This window comes from Callospermophilus lateralis, chromosome 2 (assembly GCF_048772815.1).
Source record: "Callospermophilus lateralis isolate mCalLat2 chromosome 2, mCalLat2.hap1, whole genome shotgun sequence".
In the NCBI taxonomy this organism is placed as follows: Eukaryota; Metazoa; Chordata; class Mammalia; order Rodentia; family Sciuridae; genus Callospermophilus; species Callospermophilus lateralis.
Genome location: NC_135306.1, coordinates 57365527 through 57388983, shown reverse-complemented (window position 1 = coordinate 57388983; position 23457 = coordinate 57365527).

Below are 23457 nucleotides of genomic sequence, written 5' to 3'. Positions count from 1 at the left end.
TGCTAACGCCTGAAGCAAGAAAGGCATTAAAAATCATTGAAACATATATGGAAAATATGCACTTGGATAGAATTGATATAAGTTTGCCTTTATTATTTATTGTACTACCAACAAAAAATATTCCTACAGGAGTATTTTGGCAAGAAGGTCCATTATTGTGGATACATTTATCTTATTCTCCTAATACTATTCTTACTAGATATCCTGAGGCTGTAGGACAATTAATACTCAAAGGAATAAAAGCAGCAAAGGGAGTGTTTGGGATTTCTCCCAATAAAATTATTACTCCATATACTATGGATCAAATTGATGAGTTAGCCAATGAGTTAAATACTTGGGCAATAATCATGTGTAAATCTAATGTTTCATTTGATAATCACTTGCCATCTAATCCTTTGTTGTCTTTTTGGTCTAAGCATCCTATAGTTTTTCCAAAAATGACAAGAAAGACCCCTATCATGAATGCTCCAAATATATTCACTGATGGGTCAAATAATGGTACAGCAGCAGTAGTTACCCCTGATCAAACTTTTACATTTTTAGTACCCAAACAATCAGCTCAAAAGGTAGAGCTTAATGCAGTATTACAAGCTTTTATGATGTTTAAAGATTCCGTATTTAATTTATTTTCTGATAGTCAATATGTAGTTAATGCTATAGTATCCCTTGAAGATGCAGGTAGGATTTCCCCTTCTTCTACTGTTTTCTCTTTGTTTTCCACTATACAAAGTCTAATCTGGGACAGAAAAGATCCATTCTTTATAGGACATATCAGGGCACATACAGGATTGCCTGGAGCCCTTAGTTTGGGCAATGAATTAGCAGATAAATCTACACATGACATACATATTTTCTCCACAATAGAAGAAGCTATAAATTTTCATAAAAGGTTTCATGTCAATGCTAATACTTTACAAAAACGTTTTAAAATAACTAAAGAACAAGCCAGACATATAATAAAACAATGTCAAAATTGTGTGACATTTTTACCACAAGTTAATCTTGGAGTCAATCCTAGAGGACTGATACCTAACCATATTTGGCAGATGGACGTCACACACTTGCCAGAATTTGGAAAATTAAAATATTTGCATGTTACAGTTGATACTTCTTCTGGATTTTTGATGGGCTCCCTTCATGCCGGAGAAAAAACTAAAGATGTTATAGCTCATTGCTTACAAAATTTTGCCACTGTGGGCGTTCCAAAACAGTTAAAAACAGATAACGGTCCCGGTTATGCTTCTACCTCTTTTAAACAATTCTGCTCATCATTTGGCATTACTCACATAACAGGAATTCCATACAATCCACAGGGACAAGGCATAGTTGAAAGAGCTCATCAAACTATTAAAATGTACTTATTAAAACAAAAGGAGGGAATTGGAAAGGGGTATATATCCCCCAAAGATAAACTTAAAATAACCCTCTTTACTCTAAACTTTTTAAATTTGGATTCATCAGGACTTAGTGCTGCGGAAAGGCATATGTATCCAAAAAATGTGCATAAGCCTAAAGTTCTTTGGAAAGATATTCTAACAGGACAATGGAAAGGTCCTGACCCAGTAATTGTCTGGAGTCGGGGCTCTGTTTGCGTGTTTCCACAGGGAGAACAGCAGCCGATTTGGATTCCAGAAAGACTAACTAAAACGATTTCTACAGATCAAAAAGAAGATAATTTGACTCAAATCCATAACAGCTGATATCCAGAACTCCAGCTTGGCCATTCTTACATCTGCGACTGATTAACCAGGATGCTTTTTTCAATATCTATTTTATTATTGCATTTTTCCATATCATAGGTTCTATTTTATTTTTGAGCTCATACAGACCTAGGTTGATGTTTTTCTGATCAGTTTTATTTTTTAACTGTGGAGTTTTTAACATTGCAATGGAGATTTCACCTAGGTGAAACTACAAGGCCTTTACTATTGTCTTATGTGTTGTATGTTATATGTGCACACTTCTGTTTTGTGTTATGTGTCTATATGTGCGTATGTCCATAGATCATATATGAGGAGTGCTCAAAAAAAAAAAAAAAAAAAAAAAAAAAAAAAAAAAAAAAAAATGGATCCAAGTACTTTTTATTATTCACGTAATTTTAATGGTTTAATTTAAATTGGGTAAACAGCTGTTAAAAATTATTTTAATATGTGTACAAATAAGCAGGTTAACAAATCTGTTTGTTTATTTTCATCTTTCCTTTTCATTATATTTAATAATTCTGTTCAAGATAATGTAAATTGTTCTAAAAAAAAAAAAAAAAAAAAAAAAATGTTTTCTTAGTACCTGTTAAAATGTTACATTTTTTTTTTTTTTTTTTTTCTTTCTCTCTTTAACATCATTGTCAGAATTCTTATTTTTCATCCCAGTGCCGGTGAAGACAAAGATGAAACCAAACTACAACTTCTTCGATAATTATCACAACAAACTGTATAAACTGATACATCAATGATCTTGGGAGGAAATGGACATATTGATAGATTCCTCCACTTTGAACTGCTTACAAAACTTGCCTGGACTATGTATCACTTGTATGCACTGTGATCTATCTGTTGATACAACAAATTATGGTAATGCTGGCGTATCTTTGCTGATGTGTCACCAGTGATGCAATTTTCCCTAGGAGTCGTCAATTGATTTGGTGTTGTGGCATTTCTGTATCCTCCTCCCTTCTACTAGTGATGGTCTAATTTTGGGGGCCAACAGAGGTGAGGCAAAGAACCTCACCCCCCCACTGGCACCAAGGCCAAATCTGGGGGCCAACAGAGGTGAGGCAAAGAACCTCACCCCCCCACTGGTGCATAGGCCTATCCACAAGTATGGCTATATGCTGGATCGGTAGTCAGTGACGGGTATGATCCAATTGCAATGGTATCAACCTAAGACAGGAGGCTGACGCCTAAAGGTCAGTTTTCCAATGACGGGTAAGAACCATATGTTGAATTGGACAAACCTAACAGGCACGGTCCCTAGCCACATTACTTGTTGCTTAATTAAATAGAAAGGGGGAGATGCTGGGAGCCACAGCCAATTAATATGATGCATGGCATTTTTGATTGAAAGGTGATGCCAGCTAGCCATTGAGATGATACGATTATGTTAAAAAGTACATTCATATGGATACCGGACTCCTGCTGCGGGACTCCTGGAGAGTTCCCATTGGTTGGGAAAGTGCAGTAGGAGGGAATTCCGGGGAGGCGCTTGCGCTAGAGTTCCGGGAAGGAACCAGCAGAACGCCGGGTGGGTGGATCGGGAAGCTTCCCGGGCGGACGTGTTATTGGCGGTTCTTTCAAATAAAGTTTGTTCCTGTTTGAGTGGCTCGTGATCTTGTGCCCAGCCAGACAGCGGCAGTAGACATTTAACAAAATCCAGAAAATGAATCTTCATGTCTCATGTCTTCTAAAAAAATTTATTCCAAACAAATGCATAGTTAATCTTGCATTTTATTTAAGGAAAAAGTACTTAGGCTAAAAGGGAAAATATCAGTGATTTCAATGCATGCTTGGAAAAAGGCATTGAGCTGTTATGTCTCTTAAATGTCCTGATTAGGAATGTAGGAATTCATTTCCATAACAATTTAAGACTTAATGCTATATTAATGAGGGAAGAAATATGCTTAGATAGTTTGACATCAGATTTTTTCTTACAGTAAAAATATAGAGTACCAGATAATTCTGAGAAGTCAGGCAGTTTTGAGAATTCAGAAAAAATAGGTGTTATTAAGCATAACACACATGTACTCCATTCTCTTACTTGTCAGCAGTGTTTACTACATGCAAATTCTGAAGAAAAAACTAATAAAAAATAAAGTATAATAGAACTTTATTCTTTTGAATATCTTTCTTTCTCACTTTTAGGCAACCACTGCCCCAGAAATTCTGTGGATTGGAGTTACTTTAAGAAAATTCAGGTTTTTAGGAACAGTCCAACAAACTTTCATGATTTATAATTTTATATTACTTGAATCATAGTAATATAAAATTTTCTTTTCATGTGGCAAAATGTCTTTGAGATTTATCCATATCAGTGTATGTATAAATAGAAAATTATTCTTTGCTGAATAATATTTTATTATGTAGGTGTATTGGTATATTATAATATTTTATTAATTTACCTGTTGATGGACTCATGTTTCCAGCCACTAATTATTACAAATAAACCTGTTATGAGCACTCATGTACAAGCCTTAGTTGGAAACATTGCTTTGGTTCTCTTAGGTAAATAGTGAATTTCTGGGTCAGGTGATAGCTAGGTCATATATAATAATAATAATAAAACCTCTCAAATTAGAGTTATTTTAAGAATAGTATGTTATATCATATATTTTATATCATACATATTCCCAACGGCAGTGTCTAAGGGTTTCTGTTTGTTCATATTCTCATCAAAGCTGATAAATGAATCATGTTTTTTTCCCCTTTGGCTAGTCAAAAGAGCATGTAGTGTTCTTGGTGTTTTATTTAAAAGTTTTCTGATTCATAATTATGTTTGGTATATTTTTTATACTTACTGGACATTTCGCATAACCAATATTCATGTTTTTTATTTTGTGAAGAATTTTTTAAAATGTTTCACCAACTTTTAAAATTAGTTTGTCTTCTTATTTTATACTTATAAATATATGTTAGATATTCTGAATACAGTGCTTTTAATTATGACTATGTCAGCTTTTATTTCTTTTCCTTTCTTTATTGCAATAATTCTTAACTCTATTATAGTTGTAGGTCCAAAGTGATGAAAGCAAATGTCTCACCTTATTTCCAGATTTAGAGGGCGTTAATTCAATATTTCACTTTTAAAAATTATATCAGCTGTAGGAGTTTTAGATGTTTTTATTGATTTGAAGAACCTTGTACTATTTGTATAAGTTTTTAAAATTTGAAAAGTCATGAAAAACACTTCCATATTGACCCACTAATCTAAAACTTTTTTAAATGTTGTTTCAATCTTTTTATTTTTTTCTTTTTTATTCTATTAGGAGATTTCCTCAACTGTATCTTCCAAGTATATATCTGAAATTCAAAATCATTTTTTGCCTTTATGGCTTTAATTCACAAGAGGACTTTTTGTCCACATAGTATTTTTTAAAAATATACTATCTGATTTTTTCTTATAAATGGAAACTCCCATATCTTAAAGCTTAAATCATGCCTCTTAGGGTAGTCAGATCCTCCAGAAAAGAAAATTTCCAATAGCCTCTCCTTTGATAAGTGGTCTTATCACTGCTATTCTAATATTTAAGGGAATGAAGAAATCATAGTGTCTTAGAATTCAGCATTTGTTGTGGATATTATCTGTTTTATCTCCTTCAGAAAAGAACCCAGAAATCTGTCTGGGAACGAAAGAGGGAATTCAGTTGCTCAAGAGCATGCATTGAGGAAAAACAACACCATGGACTTGACATTCCAGTGTCTCACACAAGTTTTCACGTAGTTCTCAGTATTTGGGCCCCTTCTTTATCTAGTGGCAGAGGTTATCCAGCTTACAGTTTCTGAGCATTTTGAAGTGCAGATTTCTGATAGTTTTGGATTTGATAGTTGGTTGGTGGCTTGCTAAAATAGCTGACTCATGTATTTTATTTGTAACTTACAAAATTGGGTGCTATTGAGTTTTTCCTGTCCTTATTCTTTTTCTAGGTTTATAGTTTTGATAAATATATATATTCATCATAGTTTTAGCAATATTTGAAATATGTATTAAAATATCCATGCATGATTAAAAATCTTGACCTTAACTCAATAGATATCATATTACCAAATTACAGATTGGAGGTGACTATTGGTCTGTGTTAATTTGCATTTTCAATTAACTCCTTACATTCTCTATTTAAATAAATAGTGAATTGATTATTTTTGGAAAGTATCCCAGTTAAATACAATAATGTGCTAAGATTTTACACCTTTCAAATCGTATTAGACAATGTGATTTGTGATAGAAATGATCTCTTACAGGTTTTCAAGAAAACCAGGAGTTCCATGCCTTGCCAACGCATGGCAAAATATTTTTAAATTTTCATTCTTTACAGTATTCTCAGATACTTCTACAGTGTACTATGGATCACATTGTCATCAAATATCTTACTAGTGTTTTAAGCAGAGTTTTTTGTTATTTTGATAAAGCCTATAGCTTTAGACTAGTATTTAGGCTGACTTAGCTCAAATGAATATTCACCAACAGGAAAGTGCCCCACAGAAATGATTTCCAACCTTCACTGATCCTACCATGGACTAACACCTTAGCTTTCCAACCCTTATCCTGAAATGAAATTCAATTTCTTTGAAGTGGTATCCTCAAATATGATGCAGGCATTTTTGATGCAATCAGGGTCTCTGGTTTGGGAAATAAGGACCTGTGATACATAAAAAAATATATATTTTATAGAACCCTTTAAAGTATCTCTTTAAAGTAAGCCTTCTGTTTAGCAATGAAAGAGAAACACCAGTTTTGCTGATCTTTTTCTAAGTTTATTGAGAAATAATTTTTAAGGAAGTAACAGATATGGAAAAGTACAAGAAAACTGATAATTGAAGAAAATATTTTTATTAGAATTTCTTTGACAATATTTTTTTTTGAATTTGAAAATATTATTTATGTACCTTTATAGTGACAGATAACATATCCTTACAAGAGTGTGAGGAGGTCAATTCCACATATCGCAGAATAACTCTTAATAATTTCTGTGTAAGCAGAACTAACTCCAAATAGGAAAGTGTTTGAAAAATGAGATTTGAAATTTGAAACTCCTTCACAAGTCTCAGAATAAAATCTTCATCTAACCACTGAACAGATAGTGGTTAGATTGAAAGCTCCTAAAATATAACAACGCATTGTATACAGACAAATGACACTTCTAATAAACACTGGATTCTGATCAGAAACTCTGAAGGAAAAGACACAAAGAACATCTTTGATGTGAACTATGAACCCAGAATTCTATGTCCAGCAAACATATCCTCTGGAGTAATGGCAATATAAAGACATTTTCAGAGAAAGTAAAAGTAAATATTTGATACTAGAAGACTCATTCTTGCAGCAATGTTAAAGGAAGTTTTTCAAGCTAAAGTTTTTCAAGCTAAATAATATGAGGGGAAACTTGAATCTTGAGGAATGAAAGGAATGAAGAAAGAAAAAGTAATATACATAAAAGACAATATTTGTCAATTCTACATTTAAAAAAATAATTATTGCAGTACAAAGCAAAAATGGTAGTGATGTTTGTACTTTAAGTATATAATTTGTAAATGTAAGAAAACTATAACTTGCTGATGAGTTGCAAGGGATAAAAAACTTGTAAAGTTGACTTTTCTGCTTTTTACATGAAATATTACAATATAGCTTTACAAAGATTATAAAAAATAAACTTTATGAACACTCAAAAAAATAAAGGCCTATAGAAAAAAATCCATCAATAAATGAATAGAAAAAAGTAAAAGAAAAAAGGAAAGCAAATAAAAACAACAGAAAAAGAAAGAAAAATAACGCAAAAGTCATCAAGAAAGGGAAGCAAGTCTGAAGCATACAGAAGAAAAATATCAAATTATAAAAAATAGTTCAGTGAAATACAAATATATAACTAAGTAAAATATCAATTATATAAATGTCCAAATATTTAAATATTGACTTGGATTAAATGATCATAAAAATAGAGAAATACAATTATCACAAAGTAGATAGGACAAGGAGAAATTATGAATAGAAATCCAGAATATAAATGTTATCAATCAAAGAAGAAAAAGCATTAGTCTTACAGTTTTAGGAAGATAAGGGAGAAGAATCACTCCACAGCTCAAAACCAAACTTGACAAGAACATTGCAAAAAAGGAAAAGTATGAGCTAATATTCCTCATGAGCCTAAATACAAAACTCTTTAAGAAAATATTAGAAGCAATTTCAATGTTACATAAAAGAGATGATACAACATAAAATATTAGGAATTATCACTATAGTTGCAAAGCTTTTTTAATAAGTGAAAACATATCCATGTGCATCAACCTTTTACTCAGACAAATGAGGGCAATCACATGAACATTTAAGATATACAGAAACATTTAAAATATTCTATTATTTAAGGACATGAATTTTCAAAGACACACAGTGCATTAATAAATTAATGAAAAAAAAAAATAGATCCAACCTAAGACACATTAGGGAAAAATATCAGTTTCCAGTAGACATTCTTGACAAATGTAGTGTATCACATCTTAAATGGTTTGGGGCTTTTAAAAGTGAATGCTGAAAGCAAAAGGACAGTAGAGAAATAGCTCTACAATTCTGAAGGAAAATATGCCCCACCTCAAAAACTAAACAAAACAAAAACCAGAAATGTATTTTGGCAGAGGTGAGAGAAGAAAGAGTGAAGATGCTCTCCTAGAAGCTTGCAATGGAGGATGTTATAAAATCACAAAATTTATATGCACACCCCAGGGCATATGTGAAAGGAAATGGGGGAACAGAGGCACGACCTATCTTCTTCTGGTTTTGAATTCTTACATCCAACTGCATGAAGAAAATGAATATATATATATATATATATATATATATATATATATATATATGTGTGTATATATACACATCCAGAATTCTAAATCCATCCAAATGATTTTCAAATTTAGAGTAGAATAAGAACAGTTGTAAACATATGAGGGCTTAAGAATTTACATTCTGTTATTTGGGCAAAAGAAACATCTGGAAAATACCCCCCATTCAAATGAAAGAATAAATGAGGACAGAGGAAGGTATAAGAAGTAGGACAGAGGAAGGTATAAGAAGTAGGAAATAAGCATGGGGAATATAGGAGAAATTTATAGAAAATTCCCATGATGACTGCAAAGAGAGATGTCAGGATGGAACATTTACACCACAGAAATGAACCACGCGGGATGAATACTGTGAATTAATATTGTATTTGAAAACTGACATGATATCACCATGTTTTTACCAAAAATTGTAGAACCAACAAAATTATTCAAAATTTTATTTCACAAAAATAAGAAATTAGCTTTTACATAACTATAAATTCCTATATACCTTTTATATACCTATAAACTTCTTATTTATGAGGTGGAAATAAAGAAACAACAAACTTCATGGTAGATCATAAAGGAAAAGCCTTAAGATTTAGGAATTAGGAGAATTCATGAAGAAGCAAAAGGTAATTGATAGAACCTTTTATTTCCACAAAATATATTAATGTTGCATGCTTTCAATCAGCAATTTATGTCATCCAGGTATTACCAAAATAATAACAAAAAGACATGCTATAAAATACAATAGTAGATACCTTCTGTCTTTTTTTCCTCTTTATAAGAGATTATTTTCTACTGTGGTAGCTACTAAACAGTTTTCAATATGATTTGATTTTTAAAACTGTGAACCTGATTTACTTTGATTGAAATATATATTTACAAAAAAAGAAGTTTTAGTTCTGTCAATCTGTATTGTATAAGGGTTTGCTTGAATGTCTTGAAAGCTGTATTTCATGACTAAGGAAACATACTATAATTGTATTTTTGTCAGAGTACTCATCCTCCTTTAATTAGGAATTGGTAAGTAATGGAAAGAGTAAAGACAAAATGACAGATTAGAAGGAAGTGACTTTTCTCACAGTTCTGTCACTCCATGTGCAAACAGTGAGAAAATACTTCTCTGTGAGGCAAGTAAAAAACGCACTCCACTGATACTCACTATTGGACAGACGGTGGTCTTCAAGACTGGATGTCCTGAGCAGGACTATTAATAATCACTCCAAGGCGGATTGTCTTTAAATGCAAGTGTATAATTCACACCAATCACCAAACATAAACAATTAATTCAAAAAGTGTTGGGTGTGCTGGAGCACCCCAACTAGCATTTAATACATACCGATTAAACACTGCAAGCAAATCACACAATCCTAAACCAACCACAAGCCCTAAAATACCTCTGAAGCCATGTGACTTCTCTTAGCTGAAGAGCAGATGTTGTTGTTGTCTGGTGCTTCTGTTCAGCTGACGGTTGGATGTCAGGGAATGGTGGAGTTCATCTGGAGATGGACAGCAAGGTGGCCAGTCTCACTGATGTGCTCAGAGCAGCTTCCTTGATGTTGCAGGACAAGTGCTCTAAATATAGTTCCAAGCTGATGGTGTAGGGTTGATGATTGGTTACACCCAGTGAAAGTAAGTGTCCATGGGTTATGTCCAGTGACATGATGTAATTACAAAAATGTATGTTCTTTGCATATATCCATGTAGCTGTGCTCCCTATCTATTTTAACCATTATTGTTAAGCTGTAAGGTCAGTGCCCCTTACAGCTCCTTATCAGTTGCACCCAGGCATGACTAAGCATGCCTATGGATGCTGTTTCTTATAGCCAGCAACTTAGTGAGTCACAGCATGTTCCAACATGTCTATGGCAGATACTCCTTACATTGGAAATTTTGAATACATCATATATGGATAAGAAACAGAATTGGAGCTGAGCTCCTGGTGAGAATGGGGGAAATTAATAGACAAAGTCAGAAAAGAGTAAAAAGTGTTGGAAAAGTCTTGGCATGGGGAATTCCAGGAGCAGAAAGGTTACACAGAGGCTATTTGGTTCATTAAACTGGTGCTCACAAGTCACCTGGGTCTACCTGCTGTGTATGGGGAGCCCAAGCTGTGTATGTTTTGGTATCTTTGTGCAGCAAGGGTGCCAACTCAGACCAGGAACTTAGATCCATGAGTTTGGGGCTGAGTCCAATATGAATCCAGCAGATGCCAACCATAAGAACCCAGCAAATCAGGAAGATCTCTGGCATAGAGAATTTCTGGCACAGAGACCATTTTATCAGGGGGTAATACAAATTGGAGAGGCTGGAAAACCCCCAACACCATGCATCCCCCATGCTCCTTAGAACCCAGAAGCACAGGACCAACCATAGGCAACCGTGGAAGAATCTGAACAAGCCAAGTGACTGAGCTCATTGCTTGAAAAAAGTACTTGGGAGATCAGAAAGGGAAGTATACCTGAACATCAAAACCAGCAAAGGACAGATTCCTGTGGATGGTACCCTGGGGAGAGTAGTGTGGTACAGTCCTATAAGTGTGTTGATTCATTAATGCCTGATAAATTCTTATGCAATAAAACTCCTGGGGTAATACTAGAACTAATCTCTGTCCCTGGAGCTTCACTTGCAGAAACTCATCTCATAGAACCCAGTGGCATGGTAAGTATACCCTGAAAGTGAAGCTCAAAGCATCTTCCACAGCTCCCAACACTGCCCTACTGAGAAGGGAAGCTGAGAAACAGAAAGATAGTTTGGTGCAGTCAGTGCGCATATACTCTCATTGCCTATTCTGTTATTTTGTTTTTTGTTTTGTTTAGTTTTTGAATGTGTACTTATTGATTTACATGATGGACATTTATTTGATTGTACATAAATGTATTTGTTTCTGTTTTTTTTTTTCTTTCTTTCTTAGCATTGAAGGTAGTTACTTTTCCATGCTCTGTTTTTGAGGGTTAGAGTTTTTGATGAGCATATTTTGAATTGATTTTCTATTGAAACAGACAATACAAACTCTGTTTCCCTTTGTTTCTATTTCTCTCTCTTTTTTTTTTTTTTTGCTAATAGCCAAACTCCATTGTTCTCTTTTTCACTGTTTCTTTAACTTTTTTACTTTTATTTTTTCTTCTCCCTGCTCATAAACACATCTTACATCACTTCTGCATTTGATTTATTCACCTCTTGAGTCTACAAAACATTATTTTTAAAAAACTCTTTTGTAAATTTGCTTGTCCCTATCTCTTCTTCTTTCCCCTTAATAAACTCTCTCTTTAATTGGGTGGACATACCTGATCATAACTTTTTATTTGAGAAAAAGAAAAAAAACTCAAATTACTAAAATTCGCAATGAAAGAGTAAGTATCACTACAGATATTACTGAAATACAAATGATAATCAGAAAGTACTTTGCGAATCTTTACTCCAATAAAATAGAAAATTATAAAGACATTAACTAATTTCTAGAAACTTATGTCTAACCAAATTGAATCAGGAAGGCATAGAAAATTTATTTTTTATTTATTTATTTATTTTTTACTATTAGTTGTTCAAAACATTACAAAGCTCTTGACATATCATATTTCATACATTTGATTCAAGGGCGTTATGAACTCCCATTTTTACCCCGTATACAGATTGCAGAATCACATCGGTTACACATCCATGTTTTTACATATTGCCATACTAGCGTCTGTTGTATTCTGTTGCCTTTCCTATCCTCTACTATCCCCCCTCCCCACCCTCCCCTCCCATCTTCTCTCTCTACCCCATCTACTGTAATTCATTTCTCTCTCTTGTTTTTTTTTTTTTCCCTTTCCCCTCACTTCCTCTTATATGTAATTTTGTATAACAATGAGGGTCTCCTTCCATTTCCGACATAGAAAATTTAAACAGCTCAATTTCAATCCATGAAATTGAATATACCATTAAGAACCAACAAGCAAAAAAAAAAAAAAAAAAAAAAAAAGGAAAAGAAAAAGAAAAAAAGAAAGAAAGCCCAGGATGAGACAGATCTCAGCCAAGTTCTACCAGACTTCAAAGAAGAACTAATACCAATCCTTCTCAAATCCTTCTCAAATTATTCCATGAAATAGAAAACAAGGAAAGACTCCCAAACTCATTTCATGAAGCTAATATCACCCTGATTCCAAAACCAGACAAAGACACATCAAGGAAAGAAAACTTCAGACTAATATTCTTGATGAAAATAGATGCAAAATTTCTTAATAAAATACTGTCAAATTCCATACAAAAACATATTTAAATGATAGTATACCATGATCAAGTGGTGTTCACCCCAGGAATATAAGGTTGATTCAATATATGGAAATCAATAAAGAAATTCATTACATCAATAGGTTAAAGATGAGAATCACATGATTATTTCAATAGATGCAGAAAAAAAATTTGACTAAATACAATATCCATTCATGTTCAAAATACTAGAAAAAACTAGGGATAGTAGGGATGTACTTCAACTTTGTAAAAGCTATATATGCTAAGCCCACAGCCAACATCATTCTAAATGGAGAAAAAATGAAAGTATTCACATTAAAAATTGGAAGAAGACAACACTGAGCTCTTACACCACTTCTATTCAACATAGTCCTTGAAACTCTAGCCAGAGCAATTAGATAGCCAAAAGAACTTAAGCAGATACTAATAGGAAAAGAAGAGATCAAACTCTCTCTGTTTCCCAATTACATGGTTCTATATTTAGAAGACACCAAAAAACTCCACCATAAAATTTCTTGAGCGCACAAATTAATTCAGCAATGTAGCAAGATATAACATTAAAATGCATAAATCAGTTGCATTCCTATACACCAATCATGAATCAGAGGAAAGAGAAATCAGAAAAATTATCACATTCACTATAGCCTCAAAAAAATCTAATAAAAGAGATAAAGCCCTCTACAATGAAAACTCCATGACACTAAAGAAAGATATTGAAGGAGACCTTTGAAGTTGGAAAGATCTCCCATGCTCTTGGATAGGCAGAATTAATATTGTCCAAATGCCCATACTACCAAAAGTGCTATACAGGTTTAATGTAATTTCCATGAAAATTCCATTGATGTTCTTCTTAGAAATAGGAAAAATAGTCATTAAATTTATTTGAAAAAACAAGAGGCCCAAAATAGCCAAAAAAAAAAAAAATCCTTAGCAAGAAAAGTGACACAGGAGGCATCACAATACCTCTCTTTAAATCATTCATACCACAGAGCTGTAGTAACACAAATGGCATGCATTGGCACTAAAACAGACCTGAAGACTTGAGGAACAGATTGGAAGATACAAAGACATACTCACATAAATTCAGCTATCTCATACTAGACAAAGGCACCATAAACATACACTGGAGAACAGATAGCCTCTCTCACAAATGATGCTAGAAAACTATAAACCCATATGTAACACAATGAAATTAACTCCTTATCTCTCTATCTGCACTAAACTCAACTGAAAGTGGATCAAGGACCCAGGCATTATACCAGAGACACCGTGCCAACAGGAAGAAAAAGTAAGCTAAACTCTTCATTATGTCAGCTTAGGAATCAACTTTCTCAACAAGACTCATAAAGTGCAAAAAGTAAAATCAAGAATCAATAAATGGGATGGAATCAAGCTAAAAAGCTTCTTCACAGCAAAGGAGACGATCAAGAACATGAACTGTGTGCCTATAGAATGAGAGAGAATACCAACACCACCTCACATAGAGCATTAATCTTCAGGATATGTAAAGAACTCAAAAAAAAAAAAAACCTAAAACCATAGCATATGTGAATTCAAATTTTTGTCACTGGGCATGGTGGCTGGGAGGCTGAGGCAGGAGGATCAGGGTTCAAAGCCAGACTCAGGAAAAGCAAGGTGCTAGGCAGTCCAGAGAGACCCTGTTCCTAAATAAAATAAAAAATAGGAACAGGGTTAGGCCTCAGTGGTTGAGTGATCCTGAGTTCAATCACTGGTACCACAAAATAAATAAATAAATAGACAGATAAATAAATAAATAGATAATCCAATCAATAAATGAAATTTAACAGACACTTCACAGAAGAAGAAATATGATTGGTCAACCAATATATGAACAAATATTTAACAACTCTGGCAATTAGAGAAATGTGAACTAAAAGTACACTAAGAGTTTGTCTCATTCCAGTCAGAATGGCAATTATCAACAATACAAGTAATGATAAATATTGGTGAGGATGTAGGAGAAAAGTTTTACCCATATATTGCTAGTGGTACTGTAATTGGTTCAACCATTATGGAAACCAGTATGGAGATTCCTTGGAAATCTTGGAATGGAAACACCATTTGACCCAGCTTTCTTACTCCTTGGTATATACACAAAGGATTTAAAATTGGTATACTGTAATGACATAGCCACATCAAAGTTTACAGCAGCTCAATTCACATAGCTAAACTATGGAACCAAACTAGGTGCTCTTCAACAAATGAATGGATAAAGAAAATGTGGTATATATACACAATGAAATATCATTCAGCCATAGTGAAAAATGTAATTATGGCATTTGTTTGTTAATAGATGAAACTGGAGACTATCATGCTAAGTGAAATAAGCCAATCCAAATAATAATAATAATAATGGCAGAATGTTCTCTCTGATATGTGGATACTAACACATAATAAAGTTGAGGGAGGAAAGAATAGAAATTCATTGGTTAAGGCAAAGGGCAATGAAGAAAGGGAGGGGTATGGAAATAGCAAAGACACTAGAAGGAATTAGACTTTACTTTTCTATGTTCATATATGAATACTCAACCAGTGAAACTCCACATAATGTACAACTATAAGAATGGGATCATAATTAGAACAAGTTATATTCCATGTAAGTAAAATATGTAAAAATACACTCTACTGCCATGTGTATCTAAACAGAACAACAATGATAAAAATATTGAAATCATTCTTTCAGAAATTCAGCATTTTTAATCCTGTCCTGAAGTTTTGAGTCGTGCTCCTCTTCTGTCTTGCCAAAAATAATCATCATTTTAGTGCTATATTACTAGAATATGTACAGTCTTACAAAATGGTAGATTTACCCAAATTAGCCCTGCTTTTTCTATTAGCTTTTTCATTACTCATAATCCTTGTTTTCTTTTTTTTTTTTTTCCTTTACTCTGGGATTTTTGTTTGTTTTCTGTTTTTATGCATACTGAACCCATGACCTTAGACATACTAAACATCTAAACATGTGCTCTCCCATGATACCACATCTTGAACCTCAACTCCAAGGTTTTTAACATGATGTGTACAGGTCTCTAAGTATAAATGGGTTTCAGAAGGATGCAGGAATATGCTAAAAATCAGTGCAAATTAGATGTGTTGAATACCTTTTTACCTTGGTAAATTGTCCCTAAAATCTTGAAGAAACAAATAATAACCCAAAAATTATCAAGAAAACTTCTACAACCACTCCTATATCTTTCTTTATCTACTCTCCTCTGCAAAGTATACTACCTTTGAAGAGCCAAACTCTCTTCCCATTTTCATTTTCAAACTTTCTAGTTTCAGTGGTAGAGGGTATGAATCCTTTCTCCTTACAGAACTTCATTGTAGAGACAGGAAAGGACTACTTCCTGGAAGTGTCACAGAGGAAAAAAACAGTACACCAATCTGGAAAATCTGCCATTCAATGATTCTCAGAAACAATAACTTGTAGGAGACTTCACTTCCAAGTACCCATTATTATTTTTATGTATTAAGAATGAAATATCTTCTGCTGTTTTCCAATTGATTTGTTGATGTTTGTTTTGTTTGTCTTTTTTTTTTTTTTGCTCTGGTGATTGAGCCCAGGGCCATAGGCATGCTAGGGAAGTGCTCCCAGTCCTTAAACTTAATTTAAAAGAAAAAGCAGATATCTTTGAATTTTTATTGTGTTTTCTACATTAACTACAGATGTGAGGACATTTGAGGAAAAGCCAGCCATTCTTCCAGTATAAGTTCTCTGAAATAGACAATGGTTGTAGACGTTTTCTTCTCTCTCTTTGATCATGACATTTTCTCTGCTTTTCAGTTTTTCCTCAATACATTCTGTCTGAAAAACTACAACTAGTTAATTAAAAGACAATTTAAAGTATCATTAGTATGAACTATCCCCTCATTCAAATGTACTCTACATTCTCCATTTTCCAGTTACATATGCAATGCATTATTACAGATATGTGAGACTTTTGGCAGAGACTCTAATTATTCTTTATATGCCTCAGTATCTATAAATGCAGACAATTTGTAGGCATTCAGAGTACATAAAATGAATGAATAGATGAAGAAATCAATAAGTTTTTAGGTTCAAAGGAGTATTTACTTGCCTTGTAACAAAAACATTAAAGCCTACTATTTCCTTTTATAAGATGCAGTTTCTGAATTGTCTTACATAGATGTTAGGTCAATCTGAAAGCCATAGTTTTCCCAGTTGCATACTGAATCATGATCTGAGGTATTGCCCAAAGAAACATACACACACGTGCAATTAAAAACTTAAGAAAATCTCTCAGTAAACTAATTTAACTTTAGTATTTTTGTAAGTGTCAACTTTCAGGACATCTACTATATTTTTTTCTTCCCTAGAAGAGAAGTATTCTATAAAAAACTTTAAGCTATTTTGAGAAATCATGGACCAAATAAAAACAAAATTATGTTTCATTTGGGGCCATAAAGGCAACATAAAATTTATATAGACATGATCCCTAAAAACAGTTATGTTTTATTTAACAATGCCAGCTAACCAACCAGATGAAAATATAAATCATAAACTGTAAATAATTGCAAATCTCTACATCTAACACCTCCATACAAACAGATAAAGGTATTAGAAACTTTTCATAATCCTTACACTTAAATCATTAGTAGGGAGAAGTTGAGTCATACTTTCAAGAGTTTTATTCTTGACTCTAAGCAGTTAAATTGAATGGTCAACATGTAAAGAATAAAAACAATTTAAGCATGATATTCCATCCAGTATATTTGAGAAAAATTAAATGACCTTGAAAGTAGCATTGAATAGAATTTAATAACCAGATATCAAAAAGAGGAAAGCAAAGGCAGTCTGTATTAGTATTGCTAATTATCAGGAAATTCCAATAATATTCACACTTGGCTGAGAGAGAATTAGAGAATTTTATCATGATATTTGAATTGGTTTTGCTAATTGAAAAAAATTCAAAAATGAATTTTATTTGTAAGGCTGCTGTGAAATGAAAACGGAGCCCAACTGGGAAACAAATATCACAGAATCACAGAGCGAGGGAAAGGAAATGCTCTAACATTGGCCATCAGACTTTTTCCATCTCGGCTTTCACATTGCTTTCGGGGTTTGACCTTATGAAACTCTATCTGCTTTCTGCTGTGAGCCAGGGGCAAACTGCTGGCAAGGCACTATCAATGTTCTTTTTGAAAGATCAACAATGACGGTTTTTCCCTAGTCTTTCCTATGCTCATTATCCATGTCTTCAAAAATAAACCTCTAATACAAATAAAATGTCTTCTTATGTTTAGACCTTTAGAAAGTATACATTAGCTAGAGATTGAAAATCATCCCTAGCGAAGATGTTTTACTGGCTATATAGATGCTGCTTGCAAAAAAAAAAAAAAAAAAATGTGATAGCCAATTGGGTGGTTCTGATTTCTGCAGATATTGGAAATAGGTGTGTGCTACTATCTCTTTAGACTGCAATGTATTGAAAAGAAAAACAATGCTCTGGTATCAGAATTTGTTCACACATGAGGACTACCATTTACAAGTTTTAGAGAATTATTAAAAACCTCTAAAAGGCAGTTAAAAATCAAATTTCAAAAATCAAATTCATTGTAGCTATCTCATGGTGTTCTTTGATGGAGTTCTAACATAGAAAGAGGTACAGTACATACCACAGGACTGAGACTTATGATGTTTTCATGCTTTTTCTTCTAAAAATTATTGTCGGCATAATATCTCTCATTGGTAGAAGTCATTTGCCTTCTGATTTCCATAAACCAACTGGTCCTATATCCACAAGTACTCTAAAAATGTTCCATAAATCATACTCATGTGCACACACATGGGCATACATATATACATGTGTATTCACATGCTGATGTAGGAGATATGAAGTTGTATGCCTCATCATTAGAAGGAATAGATGTGGTCCTGGATATCGACGTGGCAGTCAGGAAAAAAAGAAGATGTTTTCTCACAGACTTTTAGTGTTTTAGGGAATGTGTTGCTGCCATTAAAATCACACCACTGATCAACCAAAGGATTCAGTCTAGAAAATCACTTGCATAGATCAGTTTGACCAGGAGGTCAGCAATTTCTAGAAACTTGATGCATTGAACCTTCTAATTCAATAAAACACAAAATAGGATTCATTTAAAAAGAACATGGCTCACTTTACTGTCAGATATTTCTGGAAAAAAAATAAATGTTCTTGACTAAAACCTAAAATGAAGAGTCTATTTCAAGCCACTTTTCTTTGCCCTGAGTAAAGAAACCCATATAGAATAAGAAAACAAAAAGTGTAATTAAAATTATAATCGTGCTATGACTAACAGATATCCTAATTTGAAGTAAACATGTGAAATTTTCTTTTGAGAATATAATTGTACTGACCTTTTAGTCACAGAAATATGATTACTATAAGTCACACTGCATTGTTAAACAAGTATTTTCAAGTATTCCAATATTAATGTTTTCGTAATGCACAGGAATTGGAGTAAAAAGTAGATTGTTTAGTAATGGTTTCAGAGACAGCATTTTGTCATTGAATAAGAATGAAGAAACAAATTAGGATTCTTTATTTTGTTTTTCTTATTAAACATGTGGAAATGTACTCAAGAAACCTCATTTTGATCTTACTTACAAGCAACTTCAGAATACACAAGAGGAAGAAAGACAATAGCCCAATATTCTCATTCACCATATGAAATATCTAGTGTAGGTGACATGAAAATACTTTCTTTTAACTATAGAAAGGAACTAAAATTGTCTTCATTTCTAGCCAGGCTGCTAAACAGCAATTCTTGAAGTTTTTATACAACATAGTCAACTAACAAGTGTGTATATTCTTTATACATGCAAAATAATTTTTAAAATATATAATTATATAATTTTAAATTTTATTATTCATTTGAGGTTTTTATTTTTTACAAATTGAGAAACTTACCAGGATTAATTAGAAGAAAAATAATAGTGAATGCTATCAATATTGTTTTAATTCTCAAACTTTGCTCATAACTCTTAAGAACAAAAAAATATTGAAAAAAAATATTTATAGATGACTACCTGTGACAAACATTAAATATTTTTATCTCTTCAGATGAAAATCTATTTTTTTCTATTTAAAATTGTACTTCTAAGGCCAAGATTTTGGTAAGTTGCCTGGTAGAAATTGGCATTGTAACATGTTATCAAGTATTCATTTTATGATTGTGAAGTCAATTTTTGAAATGTACAATAAGTACTTACTCTAGTAAGTAGTAATAATTTTTATGACAACTATGTAAATTATGTTCTCTGTGACACTGAATCAACCTACTGCTCTTAAATAGATATATGAATTCTTACCTTTTAAATTCAAAATTCTTGTATTTTTAAACACAGAAGTACCTCCTTAAGATTTAAAAATAAAAAATTGGTGCCATTAACACATATTCATTAGTTCAAATGTTATACTGATTTCTCAATGTATTTTGTAGTTGATACCATAGAAGAACTAGAGCATGAGAACTACAGAACATAAAGTATCATTGAATGTTAATATATATGTTAATTATAAATTTATATGCGAATATATAAAACTCAAATTCTTATATTTGTGTTGTTACAGAGAATAAGAATAATGGGTAGTAATTAATCTGATTTTCACCTTTATAAGAACATATGGCATTTAAAAGTGTGTGTGACTGTGTGAGACTGTTTGTTTAAGAGATCTTTGATGAAAAGTTCTAGGATGCCGTTATACTTAGATTAAGCATAAAATGAGTGATTTGAAGATGTGTGGGATCCTCTCCAAAAAGAAAAAAAAAATCAAAAAATGGATCCAGTTCTGTTCCTGTGAACTAGGACACTGTCATTAATGGGAAGACACTTTAAAAAACCATTTGTTGAGTTTTCTGTTATATTTCTTTTCCAATGATCCTATGCATCTATTACTTGCATAACTCCAAAATGATTTTAAAGCAAATTTTCACATATATTAGCTTTGACAATTACAATAATTCTCTGTTATTGTCGCTGCAAAGGACATAATTTTCATAATTATACTTTCAGACTTTGTAAAATATAACTGCTGCTTCATTATTTTAATGTAAGTCAATAAGATGTAAATACCATAAAGACTTGATACCCATAATCTTCAGTCATAAGCAGGCTACACTCCAAAAGCAGAGATATTTTTAAACCATATCACCCACAAAATTTTAACTTAATTAAATATATATGCATTTTGTCTTTGAAAGACAAAATATTAAAGCACAAATTTTCTGTAAATTATATTTTCATATTTTGTAACTATTAAGTCCATACTCCACCCAGCAATCCAAATATTTGTAATGATCTATTTCAGTTAGTTTTCAGTGCTCATGGTTTCAGTGTTCTCAGGACATAAATGGCCAAATCCATTGCTCTCAGCCTGAAGTGAAGCAGAATATCATAAGGAAAATGTCCAACAGAGGAAAGTGCTTATCTCATGGCACTGTCCTTAAACAGAGGGTTCAGGAAGTAGCAACATGCCATGTCCCCAGTGACCCTCCCCCTTTATCTGGCTACATTCCACTTCTCTATGGTTATCATCAAGTCAATCCATTCAAACTAGAATGGACTGATTTGGTCAGAGCTTTCATAATAAAATAATATTAACTCTGAATATTCCTGCATTGACAGGAGATTTTGGGGGTCACATCACACTCAAACCATAATATTCTGCTCCTAGCCTCCAAAAGCACTTGTCCTTCTGACAATGGAAAAGCATAAAAGTTATGCTTCAGTAGTAATGAATGACATTTAGAACAAAATGCACACTTATTTAATTAGGCAGTAATTTTGTGGGTGATATAGTTTGAAAATATTTCTTCTTCACCTCCAAGATTCTCCTAGTCTGAACAGTTTCATCATTGCCCCAAAGTTCAAGTCCCAAATCTCATCTGAGATTCAAAGTAAACTCTTGGCTATGAGCCCCTGTAACAATCAAAAGCTAATTACATATATCCAATATATTGTGGTACAGATTAAAGATTCCCATTCCAAATGTGATGGATGGGGGATAGAAAAAAAGGATGGGCCAAAGCAAGACCTAAGCACAGTAAAGCAAACAATTTGTGCATCTTCTCCTACAGGTCTAGGACATTTGACTTGAGATATTATTTCCAAAGGACCTGCAAAATCTTGCCCCTTGGGCTTGCTGATTATAGTATACATAGGCTCATTTTAGCCTGGCTTTCCCCATAGTCAGTAGCTTCTTTGGTATACAGTATATGGTTTGACATCTCTTAATTCCTGATATCTGTATTCCAGCTTTAGCTTTACCTTCACAGTTTCACACCTCTCTCTTTCAGGGGTAGTCCACAGGAACAATGACCCTGCTACACTTTGCCTGGCCTCTAGGCCTTACTTTGAAATATCAGTACAAGATTCTGTAACTTCTTCACCTGAGCATCTTGCATTTCTGAAGAATCAGTGTTATGTGGATGATGAAAAGGTTTGCAGCTAGCCTGCCACCCCAGAGTCATGATTGCACTACTCTCTGAGTGCCTTTGGGGCTCAGTGCGGTGAAATAACTTTCCAAGTCCTCTTGTTTGAACAGGGTGTCCCAGGATCTCTTTTTAAAGGAATTTTCTCTTTTGTACCCTGGAGCCTGTAGTGGGGTGTAGTCTTGAAAAGTCCTGAGCTGCCCTTGAGGCATCTGACCTACAGACTCTGTATAAACTACTCAGCATCTCTTTAGAATCTATAATCTCTTCAACAAGCACAACTTTCTTGGTCCCAGCTTCCCATTCACTTTTCTGATCAAACTATAGTTTGTTTTTAAATACTTTAGTTCTGTTGTTGCTTCTAATTTTCAGAGTAAACCTGGATAAAAGCTGCAAACAATATTCTTGCCACTGACTGAATGCTGTGATACCTGAAAATTTCCTTTGCTAGATTTAATTAGTCCATCACCTTTAAATAATCCTCACACAAAGTATGAGGACATGGGAAAAAATATAATCAAGTTCTTTCCCAGAATACAGCATGAATAGTCTATAGTCCAATTCTCAACAGTGTTCCATTTCTAAGTTTCTACTAGAATTCCCTGTTAAGCTCTGCTTTTTTAGTTTGCATCTCTAAACTTTAAAAACATTCCTCCTTCAAACTAGCTTGAAAGATTTCTGAACCATATTGTCAGGGTAAACACAACAACCACCCCAATTCTTGGTACCGATTTCTGTTTTAGTCAGGTTTTAGTCACTGTAACCAAAATACTGCATAGAAACAACTTAAAAAAAGAAGACTTTATTTGGGGTTTCAGAGTTCTCAGTCCATAACAGATGATTCCATTGCACTGGACCCAAAGTGAGGTAGCACATTGTGGGTGAAGGGCCCAGTGGAGGGGAACTGTTTATCTCCCAGGAGGGTGGGGAAACAGAAAGAGAGTGAGTGAGAGAGTGAGTTATGGGGGAAGGAACCTCAGGGAAGATGCATTCTTCCAGGATACACCTCCAGTGACCCACCTCCTCGAGTCACACCCCATCTGCCTACAGTTTTTACCCAGTCAGTCCATTCAAACTGGACAAATTAGGTTTTGGCTCTCGTAATCTAATCATTTCACCTCTGAATAAAACTGCATTAACAGGAGCTTTTGAGGGACAACTCATATCTAAATATGAACGTGATTTTTGATTCTTGTCATTCTCAAGAGATGTCTTGTTGTTTACACTTCCAAATTATATCTAAGAT